General features: G+C 43.4%; 1 protein-coding gene and 1 long non-coding RNA gene across 7 annotated transcripts in view; one reads left to right on the forward strand and one right to left on the reverse strand.

The window, feature by feature from the left end:
- The window catches only part of CREBRF (CREB3 regulatory factor), a 63,484-nt gene extending 52,216 nt beyond the window's left edge, over nucleotides 1-11,268 (reverse strand). For 4 of the 6 annotated variants that reach the window (XM_082456438.1, XM_082456437.1, XM_082456434.1 and 1 more), the window contains exon 1: nucleotides 11,142-11,268. The gene's annotated coding sequence lies outside the window, so the exon portion shown is untranslated. The other 2 variants (XM_082456436.1, XM_082456435.1) reach the window with 2 other exon arrangements.
- LOC309658258 overlaps nucleotides 1-18,073 on the forward strand; it is a 215,668-nt gene that overhangs the window by 154,469 nt on the left and 43,126 nt on the right. The gene's annotated exons all lie outside the window — the stretch shown is intronic.

Consider the following 18,073-nt stretch of genomic DNA (forward strand, 5'->3'; position numbering starts at 1 on the left):
TCATCACTCTCAGACATCCAGGCATGTAACACTGATCTCAGCCTTGACTCTTTCCTTCCTCCTCCCCACTTGCTTTGTTATTAAATCATGCCAGTCTCTTTATCAAAAATACACTGACGACTTACCTTGTACAGAGCATGCATGTACCTGTCTGACTTTGCCTTTCCCACCTTCTCAACCCTTGCTTGGACCTCATCATTTTCTATTTACCATCCCAATATTTGCCCTGCATATCTTCTTGCTTCCAGCCTCTCCCTCTCTCCAGTTCTTATGCCCCATTATAAAATTATTTTCCCTAAACTACCACATCATATTAGCACTATGTTCATAAGTTTTTAGCAACTCCCGTTATCTCTTGGATAATATTCAAAATACTCAGACACAAGGAAACTATCTTTCCAACCCCATCTTCCACTACTCTTTGATAAATATAACATTAGTATTTGGTCTTACAATTTTCCCCCAAATCCTTGAAGTACTTACAATCCCACTTCACTCTACTAAAGATGTCCAGCAGTGAGACTCCAGCTTTTCATGCCTTTGCCCATAACATTTTTCCTCTTTCTCCTCCCCAACCCCTTGCCTCTTCTACCAGAGACTGTAAAATTTTTGAGAATGACCATTACATCTCATGTCTGTTTCACTACAGTGCCAAAAGCAATGCTATGCCCAGCACAGGTATGCAGACAAGAGTTGACTGACAGCAAAGAGGAAATCTCCTAAGACCACAGGTCATTCTGGAAAAGGAGTCAAGAGGTGCGACGTTCTTCATGTAGAAAGAGTACATTACAAAGAAGTCAATCATTCAGTACATATTTATTAAGTATCTTTTAAGTGCTCCAAAGTATCTTGTACAGGCTTGTTAATTTGAGTCTTGAACCCCTGTAGTATCGTATAGTAAAAATATTTAACACTGTACTCCTGAATTTTCTTTTAAATTTCCAGGAACAGTAGTGTTTGAATTTCAGTCAATTTTAAACACCTGAAATAGTTTTTGTCTACGGAGGAGAGGGTAGAGGAAAGAGTAGGATTAAAACTTATTTAAACCAACTGAATCCAGGCACTGGACTAATACATTTCTTTTTTTTTTTTATTTGGCCACGCCACGCAGCATGCGGGATCTTAGTTCCCTGACCAAGGATCAAACCACATCCCCTGCATTGGGAGCACGGAGTCTTAACCACTGGACTGCCAGGGAAGCCCCTGGACTAATACATGTTGTACTATTCTCTTCCTCTTTCGCGCGCTCTCTCTCTCTCTCTCTCTCTCTCTCATACACACACATTTTTAACTAAGACAAAGTACTTTATCCAGGTTAAACACTGGAGTTTTAAAGAATCATTTTGTTTTCTGAGCTGTTCTGCAAAAATCTACAAGATGTAAAAAGGGAACAGTACAATTAAAGGTAGCAGCATAAAAACAGCGGTGCACATGAGATCACACTTGAGCCGTCCAGCAAGATTCCAGGGAAATATCCATCATAGAAGACACTGGGGACATACCCTAACAACTTCAGTGCTCTTGTTATCAGGGATCTGGACCCTTCCTCAAAATTTATTGTCTCCTCTCTCCCTTCTCAGAGTTGATGCTTTTCACAAGTAGCATGAATGTATACTAGAGACAATTTTGAAATTCCCTTCAAATTCCTTCCTAGTGTGAAACGGGCTATATAAACCACCAGCTCAGGACTATAGAGGTACAGAGGTTGTGGCCCAGGGCTACAAAGAGGTTGTGAATACAGTTTTGCGGTCATTTCTTTCAAAACTGAGAAAGGCTGGCTGCCTCTTTGGCTCCAATACTCCTAAAGACTTGCTCTTTGAGAAACAAACTCTAGATTCAAGATAAAAGGCTCGGCTTTAAAATTGAGTATTTGGAATTTCATTCCAGATTCTCACTTGCCTTCTTTTATTTGTAAATACAAGAATTCCCCCTCTTACTTTGCAGGGATATTGTGATTCATGATAATATGTAAGGAATCTAGCCCTGGCACAAAACAGACAATAAATGGTGGCTATTTTTTGTTTCCTGATTCCTTCGTCAGTGTAAGATGTCCCTGGGATGTGGCTGCTATTGAATGTATAAACCTAAACTCAACTCAGAATCCTAGATTGTCTGAATTCCACACTTAATTATCACAAAAACCCAACTGCCTGGAACTAGGGTGAATAAAGGATATGCAGGCAACACAGGTCATTTAACACCCTCGCTCCAGCTTTATGAGGGTGAAATGTTCAACATGCTGGTTTAATCAGCAAAAGAATCTTTGGAGTCACAAAGTAATTCATAAAGTTGCAAACTAGTCATCTCTATACACAGTAAAGAATTGGTGGATAAATTACAAGGGAAAAGGCTTCTTCAGAGAAATTACTGCTCTTATTGTTGAAAAAATTACATACAATTTATCTCTTTTTTATAGTATTTATACTGGCTTCACCAAAGAGGCTGAGCAACTCGAGGGAATGGATTTATACAAAATTTATCTTTGTACTCATAATACCTTACACAGTTTCTAATGAACACACACACATACAAACACAGTTTAATCTATACCATACTTGTCTCAACAGGGTTCAGAATAAATCAAAGGAGGCAGACTATCCCAACTGCTGGGAAAACATAGCTTTGAATAGAATCAGCAGCTCTCAGAAGAGAAATACAAAGAGTAAATAAAAAGAATCTGGTCCCACCCTTCCATTAGACACTCATAATTCTTATATCCCCCTACAATCAGAAAACAGAATAAAATTCATTTACAGTAATTCATTTGTTTTTAACTTGGGATATAGAAAATCAGCAAGTTATTATTCTAAGCTATAAAACGAATGTAACAAGGTCCTAATAAGTTCACTCTACCAAGAGTATGTACATTTTAAAACAAGAGACAAAAAACTGAAGGCTTTGTTTTTTTGGCCATGTTGCACGGCTTGCAGGATTTTAGTTCCCCAACCAGGGATTGAACCTTGGCCCCAGCAGTGAAAGCACCGAGTCCTAACCACTGGACCGCCAGGGAATTCCCAAAAAACTGAAGATTTAAAGCAAAGATCTCAAACTGGATTGCAGCCACAAATCAATGCCTACATGTGAGTTCTGTTCAGCCCACACGTTAGTGTTTTGAAAAAATTAAATTTTAACTGCCAGCACTTAAGTTGGAAATTTCATACAAAACTTCTGTATCCTGTTATCAAATGCCACTCCCTTGGGGGAAAAAAATCAGACCTGACAACATTGGGTACATATTCTCAGGAAGATCACTTGAACTGAAGTGAGAGTTATCGCTTGAAACGGGCCTGTGCTTTCCAGCTTGCTCCAATCTCCAACCAGTCCCATTTTACAAGTAGGGAATCTTAAACATTCTCAAAACCACAGAACTAGCAAAAAGCTTGTTTGTGAACACAGCTAACTCCAGGACTTTCATACTTAACCATTTTGCAACTCGACCTCCAAATGAAAGGGAATGTGAAAACAGGTATTTAAAAGAACTGTACATGAATGTCTATTGCAGCTTAATTCACAGTAGCCTAAAATCTGGAAGCAACCCAAATATTCATCGATTGGTAAACGGATAGACAAATCGTGGTACATCCGTATAATAACAAGTACTCAATTGATAACTCGAAACAACATGAATCTCAAAAGCATTATGTTAAGTAATAGCAGTCAGACTTGAAAGACAACACATTCTATGATTGCATTTATATGAAATTCCGGAAAAGAAAAAACTACAGTGATAGAAAGTAAATCAGTAATTGGGGCCGGGGTGAAGAGGGGCATGAGGGAACTTTTTGTGGTGATGAAAACGTTCTATATCATGACTGCAGAGGAGGTTAAATAATTGCATACATTTGTCAAAACTAAAAATTGTGTAAATTTATGTAAATTATACCTCAGTAAAGCTAGTTCTAAAAAGAGGTGTTCAGAAAATGCTATAAAACTAGAGAAGAGTACTGCCATCTCTACCTGGGAAGGTCGCGGAAGTTTCAGGAAAAGGTGAGATTTGAATTGGGTCTCATCACAGAACAAGTTTAAGGCACATAAGAAGTAAAAAACACAAGATATAACTAGTAACATTCTGCACTGTAGCCTATGAGAAGTGACATCTCTGAATACAAAGGAAAAGGCTTCGAAAAAGGAAATTCATAGAGATGGATAATTAGTACCTAGATAGGTATCAAAGACAAGCTGATCTCACAAGATTTCCCAAGAGGGAATCAACTCAGACATATATTGCTGTTCATATGCAAAATAAACAGTAATGTGAAAGAATTTTTGTTTTCTTTTTAAATAGAGCAAAATGAAAAGTAAGACTCAAAAAAGGGAAAGGAAACCTAAAGGGAGTAAAGGAAGGGATGGCGGCAAGGAGATGAAGTAAAGGTAAGAGACACACTGGGTCAGAATCAAAGGTACCTGGTGACCACAGATGAGAAGACAGAAGAAGGGAGGCATGTCAGGCCTTGATGAGGGGCTAAAAGAAAAACTAAAAACTAGGGGGAGGGGCTTCCCTGGTGGCGCAGTGGTTGAGAGTCTGCCTGCCGATGCAGGGGACACGGGTTCGAGCCCTGGTCTGGGAAGATCCCACATGCCGCGGAGCAACTAGGCCCGTGAGCCACAACTACTGAGCCTGCGCGTCTGGAGCCTGTGCTCCGCAACAAGAGAGGCCGCGACAGTGAGAGGCCCGCGCACCGCGATGAAGAGTGGCCCCCGCTTGCCACAACTAGAGAAAGCCCTAGCACAGAAACGAAGACCCAACACAGCAATCAATCAATCAATCAATAAATCTTTAAAAAAAAAAAAAAAACTAGGGGGAAAGAGACCAAAGTCAGAGCTACAGAGACCTGACAGTGCAAAGCAGGCCCAAGAGAATTAAAGGACAAGGGAAAGCAAAAATGTTCTTTCCTCCTAAATCTCACAAAGTAGTCCCTTCCTCTTCCATCTCCACCTCTGCCTTAGTTGAAGCCTTCTCATACCCAACCCCACCCTACACATCTTGTACACCTTTTAGACTTCCCTGACTTCCTTCACTAGTCTTCAAACCCAGTTCAAATGCCGTCTTTTCTGGGAAGCTTCTCCAACTTGCCCAGGCAGAGTTAGTAGTCCAGCTTCCATATTCTCAGGACATGTTGTTCTAAATACTATAATGTTGAACTACAATATCTGTCTCCTCTACTCGTCTATGGGCAACTCCAGCAGAGGATTCAGCAGTAAGGATGTAAGCCCTTACTAAAAAGCAGTTCAAAAAGCTATAAAGTCTACCTCATCTTTTACAACACAAGTAGGATGTTTGAAGCCTTGCTGTTTAAAGGGTACAGTGAGGGAATTCCCTGGTGGTCCAGTGGTTAGGACTCGGTGCTTTCACTGTCAAGGGTCCAGGTTCAATCCTTGGTTGGGGAACTAAGATCCTGCAAGCTGAGCAGTGAGGCCAGGAAAAAAAAAAGTGAATCTTTTCAAGTACAGTGAATCTTTCAAACAAGAGTACATCCACCCTTCCCCTTGTTTCTCCCTATAACATCAAGGACATGTTAAGTTTTGTTTTCATAATGCTTTAAATTTCTTGGTGAATGGCAAACATATAATAGGGAAAAAGGCAAATTGTACCAGGAATGGTGTGTAGCAAGCAGTCAAAGGAACTTCCTCTACAAAACAAAAGGGGCAGCTTAAATTCGCCAAGACAAAACATTATCCGGAAGAAAATAAGTGTTCAACAAAGAATCTGAAGAAAACTGAAGAAGGACAAAAAATCAGCAAGCTCATGACGCTTTTGTCAGAAACTTGTCAACGTCAACGATACCCAAAGATAAATAACTGAAAACATGACTTTGTAACAAAAAATGTAAAAGTGGTTTTGGCGTTAAAAGGACAGAATGACAGGATGATTAGAGTTGCTGGGAATTAGTGGGGAGGAGAGTTCCAATATAGATTTTAGAAGGAATGTCAGGAACTGGCATTGAAAAGGTATACTGTCATGAAAAGGCACACAAGGCTTGGCTGGCAATGGAATGGGACTGCAGTCACAAAGTACCATTTTCTCCCTCCCTCTCTTTTCTCTTTCAAATCAAAACCGCAAGTCCTGAGACTGACAACCTGCGACAGTGACTAAGCTTCACCCGCTGACAGGGCTGGGGCCTGGAGGCCCCTGGAGGGGGTGGCCTTGGCGGGGAGATGGCCTCTCCCAGCCGCCCTGGGGCCAGGCTGGCTCTTCTGGGCTTCAAGGGAAGTTCCATCCATCCATTTTCAAAGATGTCAAACCACCCTTCTTCCTTTGGGGCCTCCTATCAGGGCCAGACCAGGGAAGGCTATTTTCTATTCTGGGGGATTGTTGTAATTTAAATGATTGTTTTAATAAAAATTCTAAGTTGTAAAAAAAAAAAAAAAAAAAAGGGCATACTGTCATGAAAAGGCATACAAGGCTTGGTTGGCAATGGAATGGGATTGCAGTCACAAAGTACCACTGCAGTCCCCTGCATCAAACTCCCTCCACATCTAGCCTTCCCCATTGGGGTAAATCAGACTTATTAGCCAGAATGATTTTACAGTGCTTCTCCCCCAAAGGGACCCTGCTACATAGATGAATAATTATCCCAAACAGCTAAGAAATAAGAGGTTTCACTCACATTTGCCAAACACCCAAAGACCAAGTGTGCCAAGAGCTAATGACAAATCCAAGGACAAAGCACAAGGTCTTTTTGTTGTTTTTTGGTGTGTGTGTGTGTGTGTGTGTGTGTGTGCGCGCGCGCGCGCACCTGGAAGGAATATTCAATGAGTCTAACTAACAGAATGTACCTGAAAAAAATTAACAGAAGAATTCAAGGGGTTTTTAGACATCATCAAAATAGCTTCTCTATAAACTTTCTTACAAAAAAGGGTCAATTTTAACATGAAGACTTTTTGTATGAGCAGATGGTGATTAATTACTCCCTTCCAACTCAGAAAGCCCAACATCTCTACTAATAGCAGACTGACTTCATTGCCTTCCAGATAAGCAGTGTTTAGCGATTCACTCATTTATTTAAGTAGTTCAGAAGCACTAAAAGGTGTGAGGCACTGGAGATACAGAAATAAGAGGCAGACTCTGACCTCAAGTTGCTCGCTGTTAAGTGGGTAGAGAAATGCTGTAGGGTGGGGAAAGTCCTAATAAAGAGAAACTGAGAGGCAATCACTAAGAGAAAGAAAATTGAATCCAGATTTGGGAGGCGGTTTCAAGCGGCCTGAAGCATTAGCATATTCAAAGTACAAGAGTTTGAGAACACAATAACTAACAATTTCCCAATATCCCTCTGTGAGATAGAAAAACATCCCCACTATTAACAAATTAATAAATTGAATAACTCATAGTCACCCAGGCAAACATAGGTTAACTAGAACTAGAAACAAGATTGAAGGCCACATGACGCTTTTCAGCTTTAAGAGGTCAATATATTCTCTTTCCTGAATTTTCATGCTCACACTTGAAATCCAGTTCAAATCAACAAGACTGGTGAAATATTACATAAAAACAAAACAAAAAACTACACATGAAAAAGTATTTGCCTGTGTAATATTTTTAGTTACGGCATCTCCGCTTCATTGGGCACGTAGCACCACCTGACATTTTCCAAGGAAGGGGAGGGGCGGCAACCTAAAATTTTGGGGGTCTTGTTTGAAAAAGCACCCCACCTTATTTAGGTAATTCTAGAAACATCTCAGGCAACAACACAATCAATGTGGCTTCCAAATTAACTGTATGTATATATGTATATATATATATATATGTGTGTATATATATATATATATATATATATATATATATATATATATATATATATAAAAGAGCTAAGTGTGTTATCTATTCACTTAACCAACTTCTCTTCAAACAGCTGTACAGTTTTGTTAGGAATGATGTGTTAAACGCACTTTTAAACCTCAATAGGACCATACCCTTGAATATACTAAGGTTCTTAGATACATCTTAAAGCCAAAATTTTTTTCAATCAAATGCATCTCTAAAATAAATAGGACTTAATAGTCCAACATTTGCTTTAAATGGTTTTTCAGGAAAACATCTATTTGCAAATAAAATAAAAATATAGAATACAATGTTGCCATGTGCTCTTACTCTAAAAATTCTTCAAGGCAGGAGATATGTACATTCTGCAAGTGCTCAAATATTACCCGAAGTTCATGTTTATATATGCTGCAATAAGTTAACATCTAAGTACTTAAAACCCAGAGACTGATGTCTTGGAACATGGGCTGACAAACAAATTACAGCCTTCAAATACAGCCTGTTCTTATAAATAACGTTTTACTGGATTATAGCCCCAAACATATTGTCTATGGCTGTTTTCATGCTACAATTTGCAGACCTCAGTAGCTGTGACAGACACTACATGGCCCACAAAGCCTAAACATTTACTACTTGACCCTGTACAGGAAGTCTGTACAGGTTACCCTATCTTAGAATCATTAGCACCAATGATCTGACAAATTTATGTCCAGTCTAAGAGTTTATCTACCCTGAAAGACAAACTACTGAATACGGTGAAAGAGGATTCGTCCCCAAAACATCCAAGTACAAACCCACATGGAAACAAACCTCTGCTGAATCACTGAAAGTCACGTAGTTGTCAATCTTGACTAAAAACTAAACTTTAAAAGCGAACAGTGAATTTAGTTCTCTTAATCTTTTAAAACTGTGCTACATTAATAGAATCAATATGCAAACTCACTGTATTTTCATTGTCACTTGTATTTAGTTAACCACCACAAGGAGCCATAATTATTCTTTTATTCCTTACACTGGCATCCAAGAACCCACACATGTTAAACTAGTAAACCAGATGAGACATAGTTTTTGTAAAAGTTTGTTTCCCCCTGTCATGACAGACAGAAAATGGGATAGTAAGTGGAGGAGCCCAAATCTCTTCTTCTGGATATATTTAGCCTCTTCTATGCTTACTAGTCTAAAAATTCCAAATATGCTTTATCAATCATATAAAAGAATTACATCCAAATAAGTCCTGTTGGATCTATTTACCATTCTTAGAATAAGAGAAAAAATAAGATATTTTTGTCATAAAAATTATATTTAATAGCTGAAGTCTATCAAATAATCAGGGATTATATTTTTATATATCATTCTTAACAGAACTGTGAGTCAATCATATCAAATTAATACAGAAATCGATCAACAAAATAGGAGATAATGCAAATTCCTAAATAAAAACAGTCAACTCTTGAATAGCCCCTGCACGATATACCTAAGGCATGTTCCTAACCATAAGTGTTTAACCAAAGATGCATCAACAGCCTGGTACCCTTGACAATACCACTGCAGTCACAGATTGTAAGGTGATGTTAACATAATACTAAATTAAGCATCTAATACGGCAGACAAGATGCCAAAATAATCGTGAAGCAAATAAAGTAAAATAAGTGATTTTCTAATCACTCATACCATTTCCTCTTTCATCTTTGGTGTTTCTCCTAGCTATTGTGGATTACAAGAAAATGGGGAAAAAATATTTAAAAGTACAACCAAGTGACAAACAGTTTACCACAAATCACAAGATTTACAAAGAAGTCTTATTTTTTGCTTTTTTTAAAAGAAATAAGTCAGATCTTGATCCTATTTCTCACCTGCAGGGTATTCATTCGCAAGACACAGTCCTAAAGAACCTTCAAACCTAAATAATTTTCTCATGGCTCAGTTTTCTCATGAAGCTAATTTAAGTGAGCTACCAATTTATGTAAGCAGGAGGGGCAAATTACTACTAAGCTAAGGCAAACACGAGGGGCCTGATCTTTAGAAGGTATCCTGATGAAAAAACGGAGACCCCGCCCAGCCCTTAACTTTCTCGGCTTTTCTAGTCCTGGCTTCCTCTGTGCAAAATCCAGAAAAACATAACTTCCTTCTCACTGCTTCTATCTGAGGCCTGGTGCAGAAATTTAGACCGCTAGTTATCCAAGTACCTTCTTAAAGCTCAAGCTCGCTCAGAAACAGCAAAAAGGTTTGCCTTCTTGGGTTAAAGGAGGGCAATTACAGGGTTTGGCGGCCGGGTTTGTCAGGAAGCGAAAGGCCGAGAAAGAGGGCGAATCCAGAGATTGAGCTCCATCTACTCCCAGGAACCACCCCCAAGGGGCGGCTAGACTGCCCTCGGTACTTCCCTGCCTCCTCTGCTCAGGTGGGGAGAGCGGTGGGTCGGGGTCAGGCTCCCCTGAGCTACTTCATCGTCCGATATGACTTGCCTTCGGACACCCGAAACGCCCCCGGCCCGGCTCCCTTGCCCTTTGCCCTGTCTCCTCCCCTCTCAGTGACCCACCACCACCGGTCCCCTCCCATCTAACATGGCCGCCCCACCCGGCCCACCCCGGCACAGCCTAAATATTTGGGGGCCTGCGGCACCGCCTCCCCCACTCTCATTGGCTTGGCAGCCTTCGTCCGCCTGCTCCATTGGATAGCAGGGCCTGCCACTCTGCGCAGAAAGCTCCGCCTCCAAGCCGCCTCAAGCTGCTTTGAGAAGACATATAAACAAATCCCGGGAGGGAGGCCCCCTCTCGCCAGTCTCTGGGGCGGGGACGGGAAGGGGGAGCGGCCACCCTCGAGACACCCCTGCCTGGAGCCCCCCCAACCCCCAGCCCGCGCCTCCTCGTCTCCTGTCAGCCTGGTTCCAACCTTCGTGGCCCCGGCCCTTCCTCACACGCCCCTCTCACTCGTCCTCCCCCGCCAGCCTCGCCTCCCCTCCCTTTCCCGGCCCCTCCCACCCGCTCGCTTCTCTGACAGGCCGGTTGCCGGCAGCCACGGCCCCGGGCTCCGAGGCAGCGGTGAAGGGCCGGGCGGCCTGGTAGGGCGGACGCCCGGCACTGCCCACCCCTGGCCTAGCCTGCCTCCCGCCCGTAGCTCCCTCTACCGCCGCCCCGCGCTTTTATATAACCGTCCCGGGCCGGGGGTGGGGGAGGGGAGCCAGAACCCCCGTGACCGGCAGGCGGCAGCCTGCGGCCCGCGCGCCCCTAGACTCTGCCCTGGTCCTGGCCCCCGCCCCGCGCCGGCCCGGCCCAAAGCCCCGGCGCTGCCACCTCCTAGGCCAGCGGCCCTCCTCCGCCCCCCGCCCGGCTCGTCACCTAGTCCTGGCCCCTGCGGGCTCCGGGTGGCGGGCAGCGGAGCTCACCTGCGGGTATGGGGGTGGCTCAGGGGCTGGGTCCGGTTCCGCTGCAGGGGCCGCGGCCCCTCTCCATGCTTCCTCGGGTTTGTTTTGTTTATGTCCTTCCTGACGGGTTCCCGGAAATCGCGTGACTCGCCCCCCTCACGTGGGCCGCGGCGAGGAGGAGGAGGGAGGCGGGGGCCCGCCGGCCTCGGGCCAATCGCGAGGCGCCCTGCAGCCCGGCCAATCAGGAGCTCGGCCCGGCGAAGCACCCCTATCACATGACGCGGGAGGGGCGGGTGGCCGGGAAAAACCAGGAAGAGGGGGCGGAGCGGGGGCTCGGCGCCTGCAGCTGCATTGTGGGCGTGGGCCGTCTCTGATAGCCAGCTACCCTCACGTTTCTCGGCGCTGTTCGTTTACAAATGCTTTCACGTCTTGCATTCTATCTAATCTTAGAACTACGCTGTGAGGCCGGAAGTGCCCGTATGCCCATTTTACAGTTTAAGTTCACTGAAACTTGAAGGAATCTACGAAAACAGAGGGCATTAACTTAGGAGGGGGATTGCATCCACTTTCTGTTTTATGAATGTCCTTCCCATCTGAACCTCTCAATTCACTGAGAAACTGACCTTGCCTTCAGTCGTTCGATCATTCTTTCAACTAATATTTATTGCGCACGTTTGCTCCAGACGCTGGAATCAACCAGATTTCGTGCACCTCTCAGACAGCGATCTGTACACAACCGTACAAACAATGCTACCAGAAGCGCCTCGACAAACAAGCCTTCATAACACATGGACCTGAGTGTGTGTGTTTCCTAATTCTATTAATAATAACACGCAGTGCTAATATACCAATTTTTCAGACGGGGAAATTAAGGCTCAGAGAGGTTAAGTTAGTTGCTCAAGATCAGGCAGTTTGTAAATGACCCAGCTGGGACGAGAACCCAGTTCCGTCATCACAGCCTGCACTTGCAGACTGTTCTTTTTTCTCCTTAAGGGCACAGAATTCATATTCTGAGCACAGAAATCTAATTTTAGTAAGCATAGGGAAAGGAGGATTGGGGAACAGAAATGCTTGACTAGATTCCTTTAGGATGCCACTTTCCTCTTAGGAGTAATTGCCTTTGAAAAGGTGGCTTCTCTTTGCACACATATAGAGAAGTAGTAATGTCAATGTCAAAACCATGGACTTTTGAATCAGAGAGTTTTATAGGTCATAAGCTTCAAGAGGACAAGGACCAGCTTCTACTGTTTATCCTCTACCTTTCATGCCTGCCACATAGTCATTAAATACTGGTTGAATAGCAACCTGGATTTGAAACCTTGCTCTACCGTGTGTGAATCAGCACAAATTATTTAACCTCGTGAGGCTCCACTGTAAGTAGCTCATGGGGTTGATGTGAGAACTGAGTGAAAATAATTCGTATAAAGCACTTACCATAGTGCTTCAAATACAGTGAGCACTTAATGAATGATAGTATGATTAGATTGTTTCAAGGACATTATTTAGAAGATCCACAGCAGACTAAATACAAATAAGGATAACTCTAGACTTCAGCAGTTAAACAGCTACTAAAATAATACTTTTGTACACCATATTAATAGATAAGTATATGTAGATACCAAAGAGGACAGTAAATCTCACCTCTGTATCCTTCAAAATGCCTTAGGGTCTCAATACCCAATGAAGGAATGAGTATTTTCCCTATTGCACAGGAAGTAGCAGGACTATAATTATTTTCCTAAGTCTAACATACCACCTTCTAATTTTCCACATCAACTGGAATTTAAAAATGAAACCCCAACAGAAAAACTAGCTTGGGAAGTTTGAGCCAGGTTCCTCTCACTCATTCATGAGATTCATGCATTAAATCTCTGCAGGTCACAGATAATCCTCTCTCGTAATACTATATTTGGAAAAACTCCAGCAGATGGTTAGCTTTTCCACTGTTACTGCCCTTTGAACATAGGTATTTTCACCTCCTCTACTGGGCAACAGTTTCTTGGGCTCAAGGACCACCCAGATTCTTCTCCCAGCACAAGACTCTGCCCATTGAAAGCACTTACTAGTGAATTACGTTGTATTCCCGCCTTTGTATCTTCTGTTGTCTTGGAAAGGACAGACTTTTGGCTAACAGAGACCTTTCCATCAAGGTTTATTAATGACTATATCCTGCTCTGAAGTGAATGAAATCACTGACTCCTAATTGATTTCTGTTTCTCTGGGCTTTATCCTGCCAGATTGTGCCACAGTCAAAGTTGGCAGGGAGTTAGGACTCTGGAATAGCACTGCTTTGAGTTTCAGAAGGCTCTTCTTGTTCTAGCCACAAAGCAGTAACCAACTGCCATGACCACTTCCAAAATGCTTACCCTTGATACTGCAGAACCATTTACATACTGGGATAGCCTGAGTCAGAAAAATACGTTTTACCCAAATATGAGTCAATGGGGTAAAAAAGTAATACTTAGGACTCCACTGAACTCTTAAAAATAATTTTTATTGCTTGATTAGGTAACGTTTACACTGTACAAAATTCAAAAGGTACAAAAAGTATTCAGTGAAAATTAAATCTCTCTCCCACCCCTGTTCCCTGGCCACTCATTTCTCCTTCGCAGAACCAACCACGGTTACCCGCACTCTCTGTATCCTTCCAGAGACATTGGAAATGCAGACATTTCACCCACTTTAAACCTTGATGTATCTGAAACACTGTTCTTGGCGCCAAGACCCCAGTTGGAGCTCTACCACCAACTATGAGACCCAGAGTGAGGGGCTCGACCTCTCTGGGTTCCAGTTTCTTCACCAGGAGGAACTGAACTAGAACTGGATGTTCTCTATGGTCCTTCTAACTTTGAGTTCTCCTGAAAGCATTAAAATAATTGCCACAGGTCCTAACTTTCCTTTTGACCTAAGGTTTGCACTGTGTGTAGTTTTTCATTGGAGCACAGACTGAGCCCTGCCTGCTGGTCACGCACATATCTTCTAAATGAGTGTTTTCCTTTTGAATCTGTGTTTTCTTTCCAGACCCCTCTGGACCTGTGTGATATGTTAAGATTTCACAGCTTTAGAAGTGAGATTAATTAACTCAAGATTAATCAAGATCTCCAGGAAAAGCTGTGTCCTTCTGACACTTTTGAAAACCAATTTTCTTCCTGAGAAAACTGGAGCGTTGCTGAGGGTGAATCTAAAAGGGATACTAATTGATGCTTGGCATTTGGCACCCATCCCTCATTCATCCCTCCTAAAAAATATTCTTTGGGGGAAGAGAAAAGATCAGTTCTTCCCATCGCCTCAAGCTCTCAATAGGATGCAGTGTTCTTTATGTGACAGCTCTGAGCTTCGGTTTCTTACTTCTCCCCGGAGGCACCGAAGTTCAGCCCCAAGTGCACTTCCCTAGTCGATCATTTACTTATTTCCCCTGAATCCTCGTTCTCCAAACCCAGACCATGTCTGCCACAGGATAGGAGCTTGTTACCTGCTTGTGGACGGAAGGCACAGATTAACCTCCAAATCCTATTCATCCTCCATGGCTGAAGACCCCATATCTTTTATGAAGTTTATTTCTGTCATATCTATTTCTGCCCTCATTAATCTCCTTCCTTCTTCCACCCAACTGAGCACTTAAGGTACTTACTGCTTTGTATTATTCGTAACATGTGTGTTGATATTATTTCCTCGAGTAAATCAAGGGGCATAAACACTAATACATCCTTGAATTACGGAGAATGCCAGGCACATCATTAGACAGCAGATTCAAGCCTGCTTAGTGACAGATAAGGGAAGAGAAAGCAATAAAGAAACTGACATTTGTTGAGTGCCTAATGTATACAGGAAGACACAGCCTCTGCCCTGGAGGAACTCAGAACCTGGTGAAGGAGACTGACTTGGGAAGCTGACAATACAAGAGTTTATAAGAGGGGAAGCCCTGACCTGGTTGTTAAGAACATGACACGTGTTTCAGGGCCACTTTCTTGCTAACTGACTTGGGCAAGTTCCTAATCCGTCTATCCCTTGATTTCTGTCATCACCTGCCTCACAAGTTGATTTTGAGGATGAAATGCATGGCCTGATGCCTAATGGGTGTTCAACAGTGTTGCTCTTCCCCTCCTCTACCTTCCAGGGACGAATGTGACCGGAAGTTTCTTGGAAGAGAAGCAGCAGCAGAGAAGGGAAAGTGGCATGGCAAGAGAGGGCAGCAAGCAACTCAGACTGTTTTGGGATGCCATTATCTTCCAAGGCAGCATTCCTGTCAAAATTTGTTTTGTCTGTTTCACTAAGACTGAAAATTTCCAGGACATCTAGTAGTTCCTGTGGGGTTTTGGTTTTTTGGTTTGGTTTTGGTTTTTTGTCAGCGCTGAGCTGAAGATACACTGTTAGTATCAGCCACTCTGAGAGCTAACCAGGAAGCCAGGGAGTGAGAACAATCTAGTATTTGTTGTAGGAAAGACTCCCAAAGGACAGGTACAATAAGACCTTCTTGTTGGGGAGGCCAGAAATAGGACAATAAAAACAGAAAGCGGAGGAACAGATTGATAAGAAGTAGGAACAAAGACCTGTAGCCAGATAACAGTTTGTTGAACTACAAATAGAGGCACATTCCAAAAGGCCCAATCTGGTGTAAAACTGTGAAGCTGGATTTCTAAACACAGGAAGTAAACAGTCCAGAAAGGTCACTAAAGGAAAGAAATAATAATAAAAAGTTCAGAGAACTGAGGGTGAAGTTAGGGGGTCCTGTGTATCCAAGGTCCCCCCACCCCATAAATTCACAAGGTCATAAATTTCCTTCATGCTACAGCAAAACCAGGGATGGTGCTCACCAGTGTTGAGTTTTCAGCTTGTTTTCACAAGGTCCAGCCCAAGAGTGAGATGCATAAAATAAATGGGTGCAATGTACCTGAATTCACACTCCAGTCACAGTGAGACATAGAGCACATTAACAAACCTGAATGCCAGCTGTGGACTCTATCCTATGTTAAGAGGGCAGTACTAGGAGGAAGCCTCATTAATCTACCCCCATAAGTCAGTGCCCATCTAGGCTCCTGCAGGGCTGCTGGCCTTTCCATACATATCCTAAGGGCACCAGCTCCCTGCAACCTGGGCGGTGCACCCGCCACTCAGGCTTACGTCAGGATTCTGGCGGCAGGAGTCCTGGTGAGCTGGCTACAGCTCCTTCTTGGTGCCCTGATAACCAGTCAGCTTGACATGAAGAGGCTCCTTGCCCACTTACCCAATCACCTCTTCCCAGTCTGGCAAAAGAGGAAGTAGCCTTTGGGGAACTTGGGAGTAGCAGAGGGAACCGAAGGGTGAATCAGGACAAAGTAAGGGGTGGTTCTCCTTTCCTCCAAACAAAGGTTCAGGCTCCTGCCAACTCCATAAAAGAAGGGAGGACCAGGCTGGTGGTTTTCTTCTCTCCTCTGGTTGGGGAACAGAGGAGTAGGGAGTATTAGAAAGGAGGGAAATGTACAATACTGCTCGTTGCCCTGCCCCAACCCAATTACACTCTGGTGAGGTGTAAGGCAACACAGGTAAAGTCCTTAGAGTCTGGCACACAACAAGCCTAAGTGAAGGTTAGCTATTGTTGTTATTATTAATAACAATGGCTCTTAACTTCCCTGGGGGTCTGATAAAAGCCATAGACTTGCTCCCCAGAAAAAAGCGCACAAGTATACACACACCTAATTTTGCAGGTGATTTCAGGGGATGTGCAGATATTTGTGTAATACTCTGATTAGGACCCACCGCGGTCAGGACACACTCCAGCCTACAGAACAGCTACATAATTTGCAGGTCCGACTACAAAATGAAAATGCAGGGAGCCCTTGTTCAAAAATTATTAAGAATTTCATGACAGCGAAAGCAGAACATTAAACCAGGTGTGGGACCCTTCTCTGCATGGGGTCCTGCTTGACTGCGCAGGTCCCACACCCAAGCAGCTGGCTCACCAAGACCTTAGAGCTCTAGGTCAGACCACTGTACCTTTGCTTTAAGCAAACTCAGTATCCCAAGAATGGAATTTACAAAATGTGCATTTGAAAGCTGGCCACCCATAGGACTCTTATTGAGCAACTACTTAGGGCAAGGTTGTAGAGATCAAACACTTGAAACGAACAAGCCAGAGATCCTGCACAGCAAAGCTTTTGCAGCCTGGGGGGAAAGACCTGTAAATTACACAGCTGTGATGACAGGAATCAGCCACAGTTGCTGTGGGAATCCAGAGGGGGCACAATTTAGGAAGGGAGGAGGTAGGAAAGCGCCCCCAGGGCCTGACTCGGGGGTCAACACAGCAAGATGAGAAGGGTGCGAGGTGTTCTAGGCAAAGGGAGGTGAGAGAGGAGACGATGCTTTGCCCAGACCTGCACTTTCTGTGCATGTGCTACATTATGCCCGAAAATTCCACTTGTGATTCTGCTTTTCAGAAATGCCGGCGGAGAGCAGGAAGCATGCCCCCTCCCTCAGACATGCAGGTGTAGGTATGGCCTGCTCCTTTACCGCAGGTACCATAGAAACAAACCATGGGGAAGCAGCCAAGACTGCAAGACCCCAGAAGGGTCACGTGAGGAAATTTACCCTGGGACAAAATGCCACGGAGGCTCAGCAGCAGCCCGGGACCTTGCGATCAGACTCCTCTGGGTTTAAATCCTCTTACCTCTATGTAGCAGCTTGTGGCCTTGGGCCTCAATTTTTTTATCTGTAAAATAGGGATAATCGTAGTATTTACCTAACAGGGTTGTTATGGGGATTAAATACGTTAATATATTTGAAGCATTTAGAACGTCTTGCTTACCCAACTGCTACATAAGTGCTAGCTATTATCATTAGCAATAGGACTGATAACAATGAAGGAAAAAACACAAACTAAAAAAAAAGCAGTTGCAAAAGGGCTCCCGGATCTCAGAGATGGGAAGAGGCTTGGGTGTGGGTGAGTAGGAAGGTTGGAGGCCCTGTAACCATACCCG

This window comes from Balaenoptera physalus (assembly GCF_965194825.1).
Source record: "Balaenoptera physalus genome assembly, chromosome: 3".
Classification (NCBI taxonomy): domain Eukaryota; kingdom Metazoa; phylum Chordata; class Mammalia; order Artiodactyla; family Balaenopteridae; genus Balaenoptera; species Balaenoptera physalus.